General features: G+C 46.1%; 1 protein-coding gene across 1 annotated transcript in view; it reads right to left on the bottom strand.

Annotated features, from left to right (window-relative positions):
- Nucleotides 1-18,671, bottom strand: part of IGSF21 (immunoglobin superfamily member 21) — a 386,505-nt gene that overhangs the window by 181,480 nt on the left and 186,354 nt on the right. The gene's annotated exons all lie outside the window — the stretch shown is intronic.

The following is an 18,671-nucleotide window of genomic DNA, read 5'->3' as shown; positions in this document are numbered from 1 at the left end:
ATCTTCAGCTATGTAGGGAGGGAGGGAGGAGGCATGGATACCCCCAAGGGGGCCCCACTGGTCTCATCTCTCTGTGCCTGATGAGCACATATGCTCCTGGGCCATCACTTGTTCTGCCTTAACCCCTCGAGACAGCCAAATAGGGACGGAGGGTACAGAGGGAACCCTTCATCACACTGTAGGAAGTGAGAGGGCAGAAACAAGAACTAGTGTGCAGAGAGGTGGGCTGGAGTTTCTGTCCCCTCCCATCTGCTCTTAGACACAATGCTGCTTCCTTGTCTGATCCCAGAACCTGCCAGATATTGCCAGGGTTAAACCTTGCATCAGGACTAGAGGCTCTGCCAGGGACTTGAGTCTCAATGGGGAGAGAGAATTGAGCCATTGGTTCACGGTGCCCAAATGCTTGTCTGAGCCCCCCAACCCAGAGCCTTTCCTGGACCACTGACCCTGGCTGGGAGCATAATGGGGGAAGGGTGATGGCCTGGGTCTTAGCCAGGTTGGGGATCTGAGTCCCAGGCCAGAGCTGACTCCAGCTCTATCAGTAACACGAAATCTGGCCGAGGAAGCCTCTCTAGAATCTAAGCAAGGGGGAGGACAGTAGGGGCCAGCTGAGACCACCTTCCTAACAGCCTCCCGAAGCTCCCTTCGCAATGTGGGCAAGGAGGATGACCACAGCAATGCTTGTGGGGAAATGAAGACCCCAAGAACTACAAACATCCCTGTTCTTGGAGATTTCTGTTCTAGGGCAAAGCAGGGACCCCCTGCAACTGCTCCCTCCCTTGGTATTCATTCCCCACCCTCAGAGCACATTCTTCATAGGGGAGAGCAACCCAGGGCCTTCCCAGCATGTTCCAACATTGTTATTGTCCACTCCCAAGCTGCGGTAAGAGGAAGTTTTCCTTTCTCATTTTCAGCCATGTATTTTAATCGGTTTTCTTAGCCAAGAATTGCCAGGAAGATTATCATGGGTGGAAGGGAGAGGGGATTAACTCTGTAGAAGGGAAAAGAGGTCTCTGATGCTAAGAACTCAGCCGTGACCTTCTCTCACTTTCTGGGGGCCCCTCTTAAACATTCCTCCCCCTCCTTTAACCTCCTCTGGCTCCCAATCACCTTCACAATAAAAGGGATCTGGTGAACGGGAGCCCTTCCTGCCTTTCTATTCTCATCCCCAGCCCACACCTTCTGTGCAAACCATGATAGGCTCTGATTTTACCCTCCCATCCTGAGCCTTCCTGGAAGCCTCCCATCAGAGCCAGGCACCTTGAGAGATCAATAAATAGTTGTTGATTGTCTGATGGCCACTCTCACCGGGCTCCAGGTTGGGGGACCTGGATTCCTGGGTTTATTCTCCCCTCTGCCAACTTGTAGTGAACATAATAATAATATTAGTAACAATAATAATAATAATGGTATCTGTTAAGCTCTTATTACGTGCAAAGCACTGTTCTAAGCACTGGGGAGATACAGGGTGATCAGGTTGTCCCACATGGGGCTCACAGTCTTAATCACGATTTTACATACGAGGGAAGTGAGGCACAGATAAGTTAAGTGACTTGCCCAAAGTCACACAGCTGACAATTGGCGGAGTCGGGATTTGAACCCATGACCTCTGACTCCAAAGCCCGTGCTCTTTCCACTGAGCCACGCTGCTTATAAAAATATTTGTTAAGCTCTTACTACATGCCAAGCACTGTGCTATGTGCTGGGGTAAATACAAGGTGATCAGATCAGACACAGTCCCTGTCCCACATGGGGCTCACAGACTAAGGGAGAGCAGGTATTTAATCCCCATTTTACAGAGGAGGATACCGAGGCACAAAAAGTCAAGTCACTTGCCCAGGATCATACCGCAGTCAAGTGGCAGAGCCGGGACTAGGACCCAGGTCCATATTCTTTCAACTAGTTGTAGTGCCTCTCAAACATTTTTTCCCTGAGAGTGGGCAAAGACAACTGGCAACTTCTACATCCAGGATTATCCACCCCAGAGGTACCCAGGAACTGTTCTGACCGTCGGACCCCAGGGGGCAGGGACCATGAGATGGTTGCTGGTCTGTGAGCCCTCTCCTGAGAGAGAAAGCTCAAGCCTTTGCCGTCCCCTAAGGGCCCCTGAGGAAGACCATGCCAAATCCTTGGGAGGTAGCCAGGGTTGGAGTGAGGTTGCCATGGCAACCAGCAGCTCCCTCTGCACTGCAGGGAGAGAGAGGCTCCATGAAGCAGAAGGTACTGTGGGAGCAATGGGGAAATAGTGGGTGGGGAGAAAGCTCAAGGTATTTACCGTCAGGACTAAAGGGAGGCTGCTATCTCACAGGAGAGGAAAAGGGCCCTCATGGATAGCCTCCCCTTTCCTTCTGACAGTGTGAAATCACAGACCCCAAAGTCCGCAATATTCGATGCTCAATTATCTATAAGTGGGTCATCCACTTTGTGAATTATCTGGAGCTAATTGTACACTTTTTCCACCTGGGGGTCTGCCAGAATGGAGCTCAGCTCTCTACAAGTTACAGTATTGTTACTATTATTGTCCAATAATAATATAGTTATTTGTTAAGTGCTTCCTAAATGCCAAGCACTATACTAAGCACTAGGGTAGATACAAACAAACTGGGTGGGACACAGCCCCAGTCCCAAATGGGGCTCACAATCTCAATCCTCACTTTACAGATGAGGTAACTGAGGTATAGAGAAGCGAAGTGATTTGCCCAAGGTCACAGAGCAGACATGTGGTGGAGCTGGGATTAAAACCCATGACCTTCTGACTAAGAGGCCCACGCTCTAACTACTATGCTATGCTGCTTCTCCTCCTCTCTCCACCCTTCTCGGCAGGGGCAGGAGCAGAGTGGCCACCGGTGCCACTCAAACAGACCAGGCTTGGAGACGCACATGACATCACAAGTGTAATAATGGGAATGCAGTGAAGTGAGATGATATCATAAAGGCCCTTTGGCCTAAACTGAGAATATTTCTGCGAGAGACTCTGAATGCCCCTTCTGCTCCAGAAACTTGTGCCCCCTCCCCTCGCAGTTCACAGGGCCAGGTAGAGGGAAGCTGACCCTGGTAATTGAAATAATGGGTGTAGAGAAGTCCATACTGAATGAGAACAGACTAGCTGGAAACAGTACTAAAACGGCATGATTGTCCCCTCTCTTCCATCTCCCTGATTTTGGATCATCCAACATTTCCTATTACCCACACTCCTCTCCATCGATCAATCACTCAGTGGTATTTATTGAGTGCTTACTGTGGGCTTGGCTACTAAGGGCTTGGCAGAGTACAACAAAATAGAATAGGTCAACATGATCCCTGCCCACAAGAAATTTACAGTCTAGGGAATGTGGATGATCTCTTACCATATTGGCCCTTCCTTCTGCTTTGCATGTGCCACTGGATCTATACCCTATAAGCACTTGATATTCATCCCACCCTCAGCCCCACAGCACTTACATACATATCTGTAATTTATTTTCATTTCCATCTTTCTCTCTAGACTTTAAGTTCCATGTAGGTGGGAATCATTTCAACAAAATCTATTGTATTGTATTCTCACACTCTATATACAGTACATGTTCAATAAACACCATCAATTGATTGACTGATTTGGAAGAGGTCAGTTAGTGCTACTTGGGCTGCCAAGTTCCTCTGTCAGGTAGCCTCTGGGATGCGGGTCTTGCTTCTCCTCCCCAACCCATCCCCTTTTTATGTGACTGGCAGCAGCACTAGCTGTTTGACTTTGGGGAAGTCACCCTCCTCTCTGTGCCATTTGTAAAATGGTGGCCCCCATCCATGACCCTGCCCAGCTTTAGAGAAGAGTTCATGAGGGCGGATGAGATCACATCTGTTCAGTGCTTTGAGTTTCTCAGAGAAATACAAGGCGTTATTCTTTTCTGCTCCTCCCAATCCCCCACCAGGAACAGAGAGGATCGTGTTTCTACTCTCTCTCTCGGCAAGAAACCTCTCTTGTGCTCAGCTTCCAGGTTCATTAAACACCCCCAAGAACAATTTCCTCCTTGGCAGCAGGGCTTTTTCCAAGCCCTTAATCCCTCTGCCTCTGTAGGAAAACACGCAGGAGAGAGAGCTGGCTCTCACCTCCTCGATGAAGCCGACCGGTGAGCAAATTGGGACTTTAAGCTAATCCTCTGCAAGCAAAGAGAGTACCAGAGTTGATCAAAATGGAGGCCCCAGGTCATAGAAATGAGGGAGACAATGAATGGGCGGGAAATGTTCTCTGGGTATGTGCATGAATATCTTGTGAAAGAGAGAGGGGTTGGGTGTACACCAGCAGACTATCTGGATAATTCAGATACCCCAAAAATATGTTTGGGGCACCAGGTTGAAAAGAAAGACAACAAAACCTTCTCTCCAAATAGCCAGACAATTGGGGTCAAAATGGATTCTTTGACCTTATATGATCAAAGGCGGCTCAAGTAGGCTCAGCCTGAGAAGGAGGTGAGTGTGTGAGAGGATTCGTGAGAGTGTGTGTGTGTAAGTAAGAGAGAGAGAGAGTGCGCGAGAAAGAGGGGTAGTGTGTTTGTGAAAATGAGATGTGGAAATCATGGAGGGGGAGGAGTTTGAAAAGCTGGGGAAGAGATTGTGAGGAGACAGGTGTGTAAGATGAGGTGTGGGAATGTTTCCTGGTGGGAGAAAGAGGGAACATTTGAGGGTGTGGAGAGTAGCAACGGTATTTTAAAAGGCTGGAGAACATAAACATGGGGGAAGGGGTGAGGGAGGAGGGGGGAATTTGTGGCAGGTATCAGTGTGGAAGATGCGGTGGTTAGGACAACCAGAAGGGATATACAGGTGTAGTGCTAAGCTACACATTTTTTCCCAGCGTTTAGAACAATGCTCTGCCCATAGTAAGTGATTCAAAAATACTATTACTATTTGGGGACAGAGTGGTGAAGGAGTATGTGAGGGTTGGGGCGGGGGCAATGAAGGCCCACAGAAAAAACAGACTACAAGATACCTGTGATGTCACCCAAATAATACTGGAAGGTAACACTGCCATGTCAAGAGACAGCATCATCTGGGAACCATTTTAACAGTTGTTCTCAGTGGTAACATCACCTCTGTGGAAAAGCTGTGTGGGTTCACAAGATTGGGGGCTAAAGGTGCTGGGTCCTGTGTGACCCTAACAGGGAGGGCCACAGAATGTAAGATGGAAGTCCAGGTCTGCAAAGAAAAATGTGAGGTGGAATCAATTGATCAGTCATACTGTATTTATTGAGTGCTTACTGTGTGCAGATCACCATATTAGGCGCTTGGGAGAGCACAATATAACAGATTTGGTAGACACATTCCCTGTCCACAATGAGCTTACAGTCTAGAGGGAGATACAGACATTAGTATAAATACATTACAGATTTCTACCTAAGTGCCATGGGGCTAAGGGTAGGGTGAATAGAGGGAGCAAATCCAAGTGCAAGGATGATGCCGCCGGGAGTGGGAGAAGAGGAAATGAGGGTTTAGTTGGGGAAGACCTCTTAGAAGAGATATGCTTTTAATAAGGCTTTTAATTATTATTATTTTTTACTAAGAATTGGTGATAATCTGTTAGATATGAAGCAGAAGGGTGTTCCAGGCTAAAGGCGGGACATGGGTGGTGGGGGTGGCGGTCATCAGCAAGATAGTTGAGATTGGGCAAGTCACTTAGCTTCTCTGTGCCTCAGTTACCTCATCTGAAAATGGGGATGAAGACTGTGGGCCCCACAAGGGACAACCTGATTACCTTGTATCTACCGCAGCACTTAGAACTGTACTTGCACATAGTAAGCACTTAACAAACGCCATAATTATTAATATTATTATTATTGAGGTTGGCTGAGGAAAGTCAGGAGGGCAGAAATGATGTAACGGGGAAGGTGGGGTGTAAGATTAAAGGCCGGGTTTGAGAAATAGAAGGAAGATCAGCTGCTGTGGAGAAGATAGGCTCCCCCAGAAGAAAAGAAACCTTCCAGTTAGGAGGTGTAGAAGAAAGGATGCCCTACAAGGCTCTAGTTGGAACCAGTTGGGATCAAGCAATGGGGATCCATGAGGAGGACAAAGAAAAATGAGTGGAAGCTACCCAACCACCCTTTAAGTTTTAAATAATGAAATCACGCAAGCCGCTTTGATTCTTCCCGTCTGTTGAGGGTTAGGTAGAGAAGCTCCTTTCAGAGTGCACCCGAAGTGGGTCACTGCAACAATAAAGTCTAAGCTCAGTTTAAACTGTGTGGCCCTGGTTCTTGGGCTGACAATGGAGGTGGGGGTGCTGCATAGGGGATGTTATGGGTGTGTAGGACCCAGGCTAAGAGGAATGGGGGATCCTATAGCAATAATAGTGATTGTGGTATTTGTTAAGTGCTTTCCATGTGCCAAGCGCCGGGGTAGATACAATACAATCAGATCAGACACAATCTTTGCCCCAGTTGGGGCTGACTGTCTAAGGGGGCGGGAGAGCTGGCATTGAAACCTCATTTTGTAGATGAGGAAACTGAGGCACGAAGAAGTTAAGTGTCTTGTCCGCGGTCCCACAGCAGGCAAGCGATGGGGCCAGATTATAACTGAAGTCTCCTGACCTTCCATCTGTGGTCTTTCCAGTAGGCCACGTAGGTTCTCATCATTTCCTATCCCTTTCATCTGTGTTTACCAAAACTTGAAGGGATTCCGTGGCATGTCTTGACTGCCCCCAGCCCCCTGATCCAGAGCTGCTGTGCTCCTTTCCCAGTTCAGCATGAGTCTGGGTCTCAGATCCAACCTGTGGAACTCATTCGAAGGGCCACAGTAGAGGGAGGCTCAACTCTGAAAATAAATATACCTCACATAAATGGATCATGGACCAATCAATTGTAAAATAGGATGAATGACCTCCCTAATGAGGGTTCATGGGTGAAGGTGTTTGTGCATGGGTATATGTTTCTATGAATGAGTCAGAAGAAGGAAATTTGCCCAAGAGGGTTTTGTGTGTGTGTGTGTCGGTGTGTGTGTGTGTTTTCATGCATATATACGTGTACCTTTGTAAATGAGTTGTACGAAGGAAATTTGCTGAGGGTAATGGGTGTGTGTGTTTGTGTGTGAAAGCATATTTGAATTGGAGGAAGGAAATTTGCGGAGAAAGCTCTGGATTTATGTGTATGTGTGTGCACGCGCGTACACATGTGCATGTGTATATGTGTGAATGAGTTGAAAGAAGGAAATTTACAGAAGACGTTGTGTATGTGCACGTGTGAATGGGTAAATATACTACACACACACACACACACACACACACACACACACACACACACACACACACACACACACACACACACACACACACACACACCCCCGAGCTTCCTCTGCAAATGTCCTTCTTCCGACTCAAACATGCCAAGAGGTTCCAAGAGGTGAGTGTCAGGAGGAGAAGAAATGTGGATGATTATGGCAAAATAGAGAGCGGCAGCCATGTTACTATGGAATCCTTACAAGAGAAATGACTGTGATCAAGAAATAGTATATAGTGAGAAGCAGCGAGGCCTAGTAGAAAAAGCTTGGGCCTGAGAGTGAGGGGATCTGGGTTTTAATCCCAGCTCTGCTACTTGTCTGCTGTGTGACCTTGGGAAAGTCACTTAACTTCTCAGTACCTCAGTTCTCTCATCTGCAAAATGGGAATTCAATGCCTGTTCTCCCTCCTACTGAGATTGTGAGCCCAGTGTGGGACCTAATTATCTTGTATCTATCCCCAGGACTTAGTACAGTGCTTGGCACACAGTAAGCACTTGAGAAAAGCCACATGTATTATAATTATTATTGAGTGCTTGAGTGCAGACATAATCATAATAATAATTTTGGTATTTGTTAAGCGCTTACTATGTGCAAAGCACTGTTCTAAGCACTGGAGAGGATACAAGGTGGTCAGGTTGTCCCATGTGGGGCTCACAATTTTAACCCCCATTTTCCAGATGAGGTAACTGAAGCACAGAGAAGTGAAGCGACTCACCCAAAGTCAAACAGCTGACAAGCGGCGGAGCCGGGATCTGAACCCATGACCTCTGACTCTCAAGCCCGGGCTCTTGCCACTGAACCACGTTGCTTCTCTATGGACAAGCAGGAGGCAGGTGTGCCAGGGCTGACAACTCACAGTTAGGAGCATTGTGGAAAGTACCCAGGCATGCCCACAGATGCTGGAAATCCCTGCCTTGCAGCCTGGGAATAACCCTGGACTTTGCCCAGAACATGAGCACAACTGCAGGGATTCCCGGGTCCTGCCTGACGCAGGCTGGGACTGGGCCACCTGATGGACCCAAATGATCACAGGTGGCCACTTGTATACATGTATATGTTTGTACATATTTATTACTCTATTTATTTATTTTACTTGTACATATCTATTCTATTTATTTTATTTTGTTAATATGTTTGGTTTTGTTCTCTGTCTCCCCCTTCTAGACTGTGAGCCCACTGTTGGGTAGGGACCATCTCTATATGTTGCCAACTTGTGCTTCCCAACCGCTTAGTACAGTGTTCTGCACACAGTAAGCGCTCAATAAATATGATTGATTGATTGGGCTGAGGTGGGAGCCTTCAGCTGACCAGGTGACCAGGACTGGAGGTTTAGTCAAAATGGACCACACCCCTTGGTGAGGCATTGGCCAGGGAGAAGCACCACGGCCTAATGGATAGAGCTCTGGCCTGGGAGTTAGAAGGACCTGGGTTCCAATCCCGACCCTGCCATGTGTCTGCTATGTGACCCTGGGCAACTCACTTCAATTCCCTGAGCCTCAGTTACCTCATCTGTAAAATGGAGATTAGGACTCTGAGCCCCATGGGGCATCTGGATTGTGTCCAACCTGATTAGCTTGTATCTACCCCAGTGCTTAATACAGTGCCTGTTAATAATAATAATAATAATAATAATAATAATAATGGCATTTATTAAGTACTTACTATGTGCAAAGCACTGTTCTAAGCACTGGGGAGGTTACAAGGCAATCAGGTTGTCCCACAAGGGGCTCACAGTCTTAAACCCCATTTTACAGATAATAATAATGGCATTTATTAAGCACTTACTATGTGCAAAGCACTGTTCTTAGTACTGGGGAGGTTACAAGGCAATCAGATTGTCTCACAGGGGGCTCACAGTCTTAATCCCCATTTTACAGATGAGGTAACTGAGGCACAGAGAAGTTAAGTGACTTGCCCAAAGTCACACAGCTGACAATTGGCAGAGCGGCGATTTGAACCCATGACCTCTGACTCCAAAGCCCGGGCTCTTTCCACTGAGCCACGCCTCTTCTCTGGTACATAGTAAGCACTTAAATACCATAAAAAAAAGAGCTGGAGATTGCTATGATCCTGAGAAAAAGGGAGAGAATAACCACTCACACATGAATAGCAGCATGCTCTAGTGGAAATATCACAGGCGTGGGAGTCGGAGGTCCTGGGTGTGAATCCCATCTCTTCCAGTTGCTTGCTGTGTGACCTTGAGCAAGTCATCTAACTTCTCTGTGTATCAATTTCCTCAACTGTAGAATGGAGATTAAATCTTACTCCCTCCTACTTAAAATGGGAGCCCCAGGAGGGACAAGGACTGTGCCTGACCTGATTAGCTTATATCTATTCTTGCACTTAGAACAGTGCTTGATACATAGTAAGAGCTTAACAAATATGATGATGATAATAAGGGAGGGGGTCACATATGTAGACTAGGGGCCACGAAGAAGATGACTGTACTAGAGGAAACAATTTTATTTAAGTGACCAAAAAAAAACCAAAAACCCAACAAGAAAAAGTGAGTTTGGGAACTCTCTGACATTCTTTGAAAGGCCAGTAAAGGGATTTCTTTTCTTGATAGTTTTCTAATTCCTGAGCTGGTGCTCATTTTTGTCTGTCACTATCCTCAGAAGATTGGAAAGAAAACCATTTTATCCCCAGCATTGTAATCCTGTTTCATTTGATGAGGACCTATCTTCCCAAAGTTATTGCACTCAACAGCCTCCACCACATTAACACAGTCAGACAGCCTTGGTGAACTGCTCCTCAGTGGAGAACTAAGGACAGGAGAACCCTAAGATTCTTCCCTACAAGTCCTAGGTAAGTGGATGGGGCCTAGGATTACCCTGTTCTGGAGGAAATGTGGACACCCGCTCACAGGATTTCCAGGCAGTTAGAGAGGGACAAACAGGAGGTGGTTGATTGCCGAGTTCTGCCTCTACTCTACCTTCCAGTGACAAGCAGAGTTTAATCAATCCAAAGAAGCCCCATTAACTGTGATATTTGCTAAAGACCTCCTATGTGCGAAGCATTGCCCTAGGTTCTGGGGTAAATACAAGATAATAAGGTTGGACACAACTCCTGTCGCACATGGGGCTCAGAGTTAAAGTAGAGGGGGAACAGGTGGAATCCCCATTTTGCAGGTGAGGGAACTGAGGCCTGGAAAATCAAAGTGACTTGCTTAAGGCCACCAGCAGACAAATGGTGGAGCTGGGATTAGAACCCAGTGCTCTTTCCACTAGGCCTCGGTGCTTTCTCCATTCTTGCCCCTGGAAGCTTGCTTAGTGGACTGGCAGCATGGGAAATCTCCCCTCCTATAGGGTAGACACAGTCCAACCTTATCCTCTTCCACCACCCTGCAGCCTTGGCAAGATAAAGATGGGGAAGCTGTGATGGAACAAGCTTTAAAAATAAAAAGATGCACAGGGTGGGCTTGGAGTTATGAGGTGCCTAGCAGGGGGAGGGGGACACAGGGAAGCCATGGAGGCCATCAGTTTTAGAGCCCACAGGGTGAAAGAGATGTAAGGGGCCCCCAGGAATAGATGTTAGAGTAGAGGAGGGTGAGGCGAATAAAGAAAAGCAAGTGATGAAAAGCCTATCATGGTCGACAGTCAGGCAGTCACAACGAATTTAGTCAGACATGGATGACAACAAGTGAAAATGTCCAACTGACACTGAACCCCAAAGATCCCCTGAGCATCCCATTAATTACACTTCTCCATCCTGAAAAGGGCATTTCTCTCCCCACCCGATAGACTGTAAGCTCACGTGGGCAGTGAATGTGTCTACCAACTCTGTTATACTGTATTTCTCAAGTGCTTAGTACAGCGCTGTGCACACAGTCAGTGCTCAGTAAATATGAATGATTGATTGATAGGGCTGGGAGAGATCGGATTATCTGCCTCAAAGAAAAACCCTTCTAGGTGTAGATGGGGTTAAATGAAAGAGATATTTGAAAGTCTCATCCTTAAAGGTTGTCAAAACTATAACTCAAGGGACCCTCCCTTGAAAAGGCACAGAACATTCACAAATGATAGGCTTGAAAATCAGAGGGCTGGATGGGATCTGATCTGTTCCAGTGTGCTGACTCCAATCAATCAGTCAAACATATATTTACTAATCGCTGACAGTGGGCAGAGCACTGTTCTAAGTGCCTAAGAAAATACAGTACAACAGAGTCAGTAGGTGCAATCCCTGCCCACATGAAGCTGACAGACTACAGGGGAAGATAGACCTTAAGATAAACTACAGATAGGGGAGAGAGCAAAGTATAAGGATATGGACATAAGTGCTGTGGGATGATAATTGAAGTGCTTAATGATTTCAGAGAAATTAACACTTATCAAAGCAAGGCAGGTGTTCACCCCCAATTCAGAGCTTTTTTGTGATGGAGATCCCACCCCTCCTTAGTTTGGTCCCCAGCACTCATCCCCTGGAAGTCAAGAAGCAACGTGGCCTAAGGGAAACAGCACAAGTCTGGGAGTCAGAAGGACCTGGGTTCTAATTCTGGCTTCACCACATCTCTGTGTGACCTTGGACAAGTCACTTCTTTGTGCCTCAGTTACTCTATCTGTAAAAAGGGTATTAAAGCTGTGAGCCCCAGGTGGGATATAGACTGTGTCCAACCTGATGAGCTTGTATCTACCCCAGCACTTAGCGAGATGTCTGGCACATAGTAATCGCTTCACAAATACCATAAAAAAATGAAGCAGGTTTGTCTTCCATCTTATCAAACTGTCTTGCCTCTAGTTGAGGCCATTTCCTCTTCAGATGCCACCTGGGAGAGCAAAGAAGGCAGGGTAGCAATCTCTTCATGGTAGCCCTCCATTCTGGCCTGGAAGCAGGACTCGGTTCATACTGGGACTTTCAAGGGAGCCTCTAACCTGACAATGGGTCTGAATGTCTCCTTGGTTAGAAGTATTGGTGCTTCTCAAACATCCTCCCACCCAGCCTCCCTTGGCAATGACCGAGGATGTGGTTGTTTTATGCAGTCGAGTTGTGTCCCACCCATAGCGACACCATGGACAAATCTTTCTCAGAATGCCCCACCTCCATCTGCAATCGTTCTGATAGCAGATCATAAAGTTTTCTTGGTAGAAATATGGAAGCAGTTTACCACTGCCTCCTTCCACACAGTAAACGAGTATCCACCTCAACTTTCTTCTGTGCCACTGCTGCCCAGCACAGGTGAGTTTTGACTTGTAACAGGTTGCCTTCCACTCACTAGAAACAGCCCAAGCTAGGAATGGAGAGTCTGCTTGACTCTCCCTCTTGTAGTCGAAACTGGTAGAGTACTGGAAAGTCTCCAGTTGCGACCCTGAGAGAGTAATGGGGGCTCAGTGGAAAGAGCATGGGCTTTGGAGTTCATGGGTTCAAATCCTGACTCCGCCAGCTGTCAGCTATGTGACTTTGGGCAAGTCACTTCACTTCTCTGGGCCTCAGTTACCTCATCTGTAAAATGGGGATTACAACGGTGAGCCCCCCGTGGGACAACCTGATCACCTTGTAACCTCCCCAGTGTTTAGAACAGTGCTATTTAGTTTATTTTGTTAATATGTTTTGTTCTCTGTCCCCGTTATAGACTGTGAACCCACTGTTGAGTAGGGACCGTCTCCATATGTTGCCAACTTGTACTTCCCAAGCACTTAGTACAGTGCCCTGCACACAGTAAGCACTCAATAAATACAATTGATTGACTGATTGATTGCTTTGCACATAGTAAGCGCTTACCAAATACCATTATTATTATTATTATTATTAATGAGTAAGGTACTCCCAGAAAAAACAAAAGCTCTGACTTGGCAACAGTGATTTCTCTTCTCTTAGCCTTCTCTTTCCCGGGGCAAATGATCTCTAGCCCCTTTTTCCTGACTTTGAAATTGGACACCAGCTCAAATACTCTAACTGTTCTGAATTAAGTAGCCAATTTATCCATGCAGCTGCTTCGAATAGCCGGAAATAGTGCAGCCACGGCTGTGAATGACTCTGTCCTTTGCTCCAGTCATTGTCCATCTTGGGTTTTCTCCACAGCCTAGGAAAGCTGTTCTCTTATTGGCCTTGCTGTTTCTAGTGGAAGCCAGGGCCATAATGGGGCTTCATATGGGGTTTCCTTGTGACAGCTGAAGGTAGAGGCAATAATAACAATTATAACTGCAGTTTTGGTTGAGTGCTTTCTATATGCTAAGCACTATACTACGTGCTGAAGCTGATACAATGCAAAGACTGTAAGCTCACTGTGGGCAGGGAAAGTTTTGTATTGTACTCTCCCAAGTGCTTAGTACAGTCTTCTGCACACAGTAAGTGCTCAACAAATATGATGGACTAAGTGACTGACAGCCCATGTCCCACCTGAGACACACATGAGTCACAGAGAACTTAAGTAAAAATAATAATCATGGCATTTGTTGCCATGTTGCCAATTTGTACTTCCCAAGCGCTTAGTACAGTGCTCTGCACACAGTAAGCGCTCAATAAATACGATTGATGATTTGCTAAGCTCTATGTGCCAGACACAGTACTAAGCACTAGGTTGGATAGAAGCAAATCCTGTTGGACACAATCCTCATCCCACATGGGGCTCACAGTCTCAATCCCCATTTTACAGATGTGGTCACTGAGGCACTGAAGTGACATGACTTGCCCAAGGTTACACAGCAGACAAGTGGCAGAGCCGGGATTGGAACCCATGACCTTGTGACTCCAGGCCCGGGATCTACCCACTATGTCATGCTGCTTCCCAAGGTCATACAGCAGGAAAATTAAGAAGTTGGGATTAAAACTCAGGTCTCTTGACTCCCAGTACCATGCTCTTTCAACTAAAAGCAGCACGGCCTATCGGAGAGTATGGTCCTGAGAGTCAGAAGACCTGGGTTATGACTCCGACTCTACCACTTGTCTGATTGACCTCTGTGCCTCAGTTACCTCATCTGTAAAATGGGGATTAAGACTGTGAGGCTCTATGTGGGACATGGACTGTGTCTAACTTGATTATTTCATTTCTACCCCAGCATTTAATACAGTCCCTGCTTCATAGTAAGTGCTTAACAAATACCATTAAAAACAAACTAGCAAACAAAAAACCTAAGCTTATTAAGCTGCTTCTCAACTATCTTCCACGTCAAAAAGGTCCCCACCAACCTCCCTGCCTCTGAAGCCTGGGCTTCAACTCATCTCCCTCATTCAACCCATATATTCAGTCTGCCACAAAACCCTGTCACTTCTACCTTCACAACATCTCTATCTTCTTCCACTCCTTCCAAACAGCCACCAGACTGATCCAAGCAATTATCATTTCCTGCTTTGACTACTGCATCAGCCTCCCCTCTGACTTCCCCACTTTCTGTCTCCCCCCACTCCAGTCCATTCTCACTGCTGCTGCCCCATTCATTTTTCTCAAAACCTTTTCAGTCCACATCTCCCAACTCCTCATAAGTCTCCAACGGTTGCCCATCCATCTCTGCATCAGGTAGAATCTCCTCACCACTGACTTTACAGATGCCACCATTAATTATTATGAATACTGAGAAGCAGGTAAAAGTGGTAAGAATAATGAAAAATAATGATAATTATTAAGTACTTATGTGCCTAGCATTGAAGTAAATGCTGCGGCAGATACAAGATAATCAGATCGCCCTCCCAACTAGACTGTAAACTCCTTGAGGGCAGGGATCTACCATCATCTACTGTTTTATCTTGTACTCTCCCTAGTGCATAATATAGTATTCTTCCCACAATAATGGCTCAATAAATATTTTTGATTGATTGATTGATTGATTAGGGAGCAGTACAGAAAGGTTAAGCGACATGCCCAAGGTCACACAGCAGGCCAGTGACTCGGGAACAGTTCCAGAAGGGAAAGATGGCCAGCTCCTAGCTGACCGTCAATCTCCCCTGCAAATGGCAGGAAGCCACTTCACAACCACCACAGGGCCAAACCTAGGGATGTTGCTATTTGTCCTTCCAAATTTATGGCCTCTCTCCCTGCTAAGAAAAACATCCTTAAATTGTGAAGTTCTTCCAATTGTCTCCTCTTGGTCCTTTAACTTGTAATGGACTCTATTTTTTTCTTGCTCTGTTTCTCTTCCTCCTCCTCTCTCTCCTTCTCTCCCCCCTTCTTCATCTCCTTCTCATCTTCCTCCTAATTCTTCTCCTCTCTCCTCCTTCTCCTTTCCCTTTCTCTCCTCTCCCTCCTCCTCTTTGCTCTTTCTCTCCTTTCCTTCACCTTCCCCCCACTTTCTTCTTCTCATCCTTCTCCTCCTCCTCTCTCTTCCCTCCCTTCCCCTTATTTTTCTCCTCCCCTCTTCTCCTCATTCTGTTCTTGGCTTCATTTCCAGGTTGGTTCTATCACTGATCAGCAGTCAGGACCGGAAACTAATGGATAGATGTCCCCTTCTGTGGTTGTCCTTGACTTTTTGGATCTGGGGAGCCCTGTCATTAGTGGGGTCAATCAATCAATTGCATTTACTGAGTGCTCACTGTGAGCAGAGCACTGTGCTAAGCACTTGAGAGAGTGTCCTAGAGTTAGTAGGCATGATCCTTGCCTCAAGGGGCTTACAACCTAGTGGAAAAAAAAGACAAGATAACTTATGAGTGGGAGGAAGCAACAGAATTTAAAGTTACACACACAAGTGCTACAGGGGGCATGAGGGGAGGTGAGTTCCCATGTACTCCTATTGAGCACATAAACACATAGTAAGTGCTTAACAAATACCATGAAAAACAAGTACCTAACATTTGCAAACACAGTTGGATGTACAGGGAGATGGGGCATTGTCTTTCACCATGTTTTCTAGACTGTAAGTTTGCTGTGGGCAGGGATAGTGTCTACATACTCAATTATATTGTACTCTCCCAAGCACTTAGTACAGTGTCCTGCACACAGTAAGGACTCAATAAATACTATTCCTCGGTAGATTTATTTTTCTAATTCGGTCCACCCAGGCTAAGCCCAACAGATTCCATGAGTAATAATAATAATGATGGAATTTGTTAAGCGCTTACTATATGCCAAGCGCTGTTCTAAGTGCTGGAGCTTGAATTGTGTTTGCTTTAAAAAAAATTATTATTATTGCTATCATTGAATTTGTTAAGCATTTTCTATGTGTCAAACACTGCTTTAAACTCTGGAGGTCTTCAGGCAGGGGTTCTACATCCAGAGCATCACTGGAGAAACTGAGGCCCAGGTTCATCCAGTTGCTAGGCCAGAAATAGAGCCCAGGAGCCTGGACTTTACTAAGAACCCCTCTGTTATCATGCTCTGAACCCTACCTTCAAAAAGGGGACCAATGAGGAAAACCTAAGCTCACTAGAATGAGCTTGACCAAAGGAAAGGACCCTGAGTGGGGTCCTCATCCTCTTCTTTAAATCTGGGGAAGACTGTCGGGAAGATGATTATCGGCTAGACTCCACCTCCATGGTCTGTAATTACAAAAAGATGGATTTAGAGAGGGAGACGAAACTTCTAAAATGAGAGAGCGTTGAGGCATCTTCTAGGGAGAATCTAAATGTCAGTGAAAGAACCCACGCAGGTGGAAGGGTTCAGCAGTAATTCTATCAATCAATGGTATTTATTGTGTGCAGAACAGTGTACTGAGCACTTGGGAGAATACTCCTTACCATTGGCTTTAAAGCACTCAGATATTCCCCTCCTACCTTACTTCAGTGATCTACTACAGGTCACCACCATGCTTCGCTTCTCTAATCCCACCCTTCTCACTTTGCCCCCCATCTCATCTATCTTGCTACCAGCCCCTTTCCCACATCCTCTCTGGCCTGGGTCTCCCTCCCTATATACGACAGACCATCACTTTCCCCACTTTCAAAACCTTAGTAAAGTTACATCTTCTCCAAGAGGCCTACCCTGACAAAGCCCTCTTTTCCCCAACTCCCTCTCCCTTCTATGTTGTCTATGCAGTTGGATCTGAACCTTCTGAATCACTGATATTCCCCCCACCATCAATCTCACACACATACTTAGGTACATATCCACAACTTATTCATTCCTATTGATGACTGTCACTCCCTCTAGACTGTAAGCTCATCGTGGGAACAGGTCTACCAACTCTGCTATACTGTACTCCTAAATGCTTAGTACAGTGCTATTCACACAGTAAGCCCTCAATAAATACTACTGATTGATTGATACAACAGAATTGGTAGGGATGTTCTCTGTTGGCTCGTTGGGGACTGGGGCTTCCTTCCTGGCTCAGGAATCTATATTTTGGATTAGGAGATCTCTCTTTCATGTGCCAAGTACTGGAAAAAAAAATGAGATCTCTTCCTGAAAGAGCCCTTCAGGGTACCCAGAACTTCTCTCCATAGAGAAAGAATAAGCCAACCAGAGGAAGCATGACTCTTCCGACCTCAAATGTCGGTTCCAGTTCGAGAATCATCCTTCAGGCCTGGGTCGTCGCCCTCTGGTCTGACACCCCGTGCCCACTGTCAGCACCCTCGTGTACATTCCCCCTCACTAGTTTTATTTCCCAGAATCCACAGCGCCCAGTATCATTTTCTTTCTTTCACTATTTTTTTGTGTTTCATCTACTTTGGAAAAGGAACTGCAGGAGATGGGACGGGAGAAGCCGAAGGTTGTTGTGTTTCATTCTCACGGCATTAGCCATTTCTATCTAGCAAGTGGTGATGGTGCTTGGAATGCCAAGCATGGTTTGTCAAAAAGCTTTCCTGCCCAGAAAGGTGCCACCACTCCAGTGCTCAGCATAGCAGTTGACACATGGTAAGCACTTAACAATTACCTCTGCCATTATTATTATATGACGATGAGGATGTTGATGATGGTTACTTCTTTTGGAACCCAGGATTGCGAATTATAACTCCTAGTGTCCACACTCAATGATGTCACACACTTGCCAACAATAAGCCAATTCCACCCCAGTTCTGCCCCCTCCACAACTCTTTAGGGTGCAAATCTGGTTTAAGGGGGACGAAGACTGAGATGTCTTGAGCAGGGAGCTCCAGGCAGAAATCCCACGATGCCCGGTTGCTTCACCCAACATCAGCCATGCAAGCGCTTAGTACAGTGCTCTGCACATGTAAGCGCTCAGTAAACATGATGGATTGATTGATTGATTCTAAGGCCTAGACAAAATGATGGTGAGGTCCCTATTGAAACAACTCCCATAAGGTATGTTCAGTCGGTCAGTCCCCAAGTATTTATACAATGGCTCCCGTTCAAAAGGCATTGTATGAGTAAAAATAGCAGGCATAACCTTTGTCCTCAAGGATCTCTAAATCATACAGAAAGCCCTTCCTTATACATTAATTCAATTGTATTTATTGAGCTATTACTGTGTGCAGAGCACTGTATTAAGCGCTTGGGAAGTACAAGTCGGCAACATATAGAGATGATCCCTACCCAACAACGGGCTCAATCTATCAATTGTATTTACTGAGTGCTTACTATTTACAGAGCACTGTACTAAGTGATTGGG

Source organism: Tachyglossus aculeatus, chromosome 5, assembly GCF_015852505.1.
Source record: "Tachyglossus aculeatus isolate mTacAcu1 chromosome 5, mTacAcu1.pri, whole genome shotgun sequence".
In the NCBI taxonomy this organism is placed as follows: Eukaryota; Metazoa; Chordata; class Mammalia; order Monotremata; family Tachyglossidae; genus Tachyglossus; species Tachyglossus aculeatus.
This window is presented reverse-complemented; position numbering and strand designations above follow the sequence as displayed.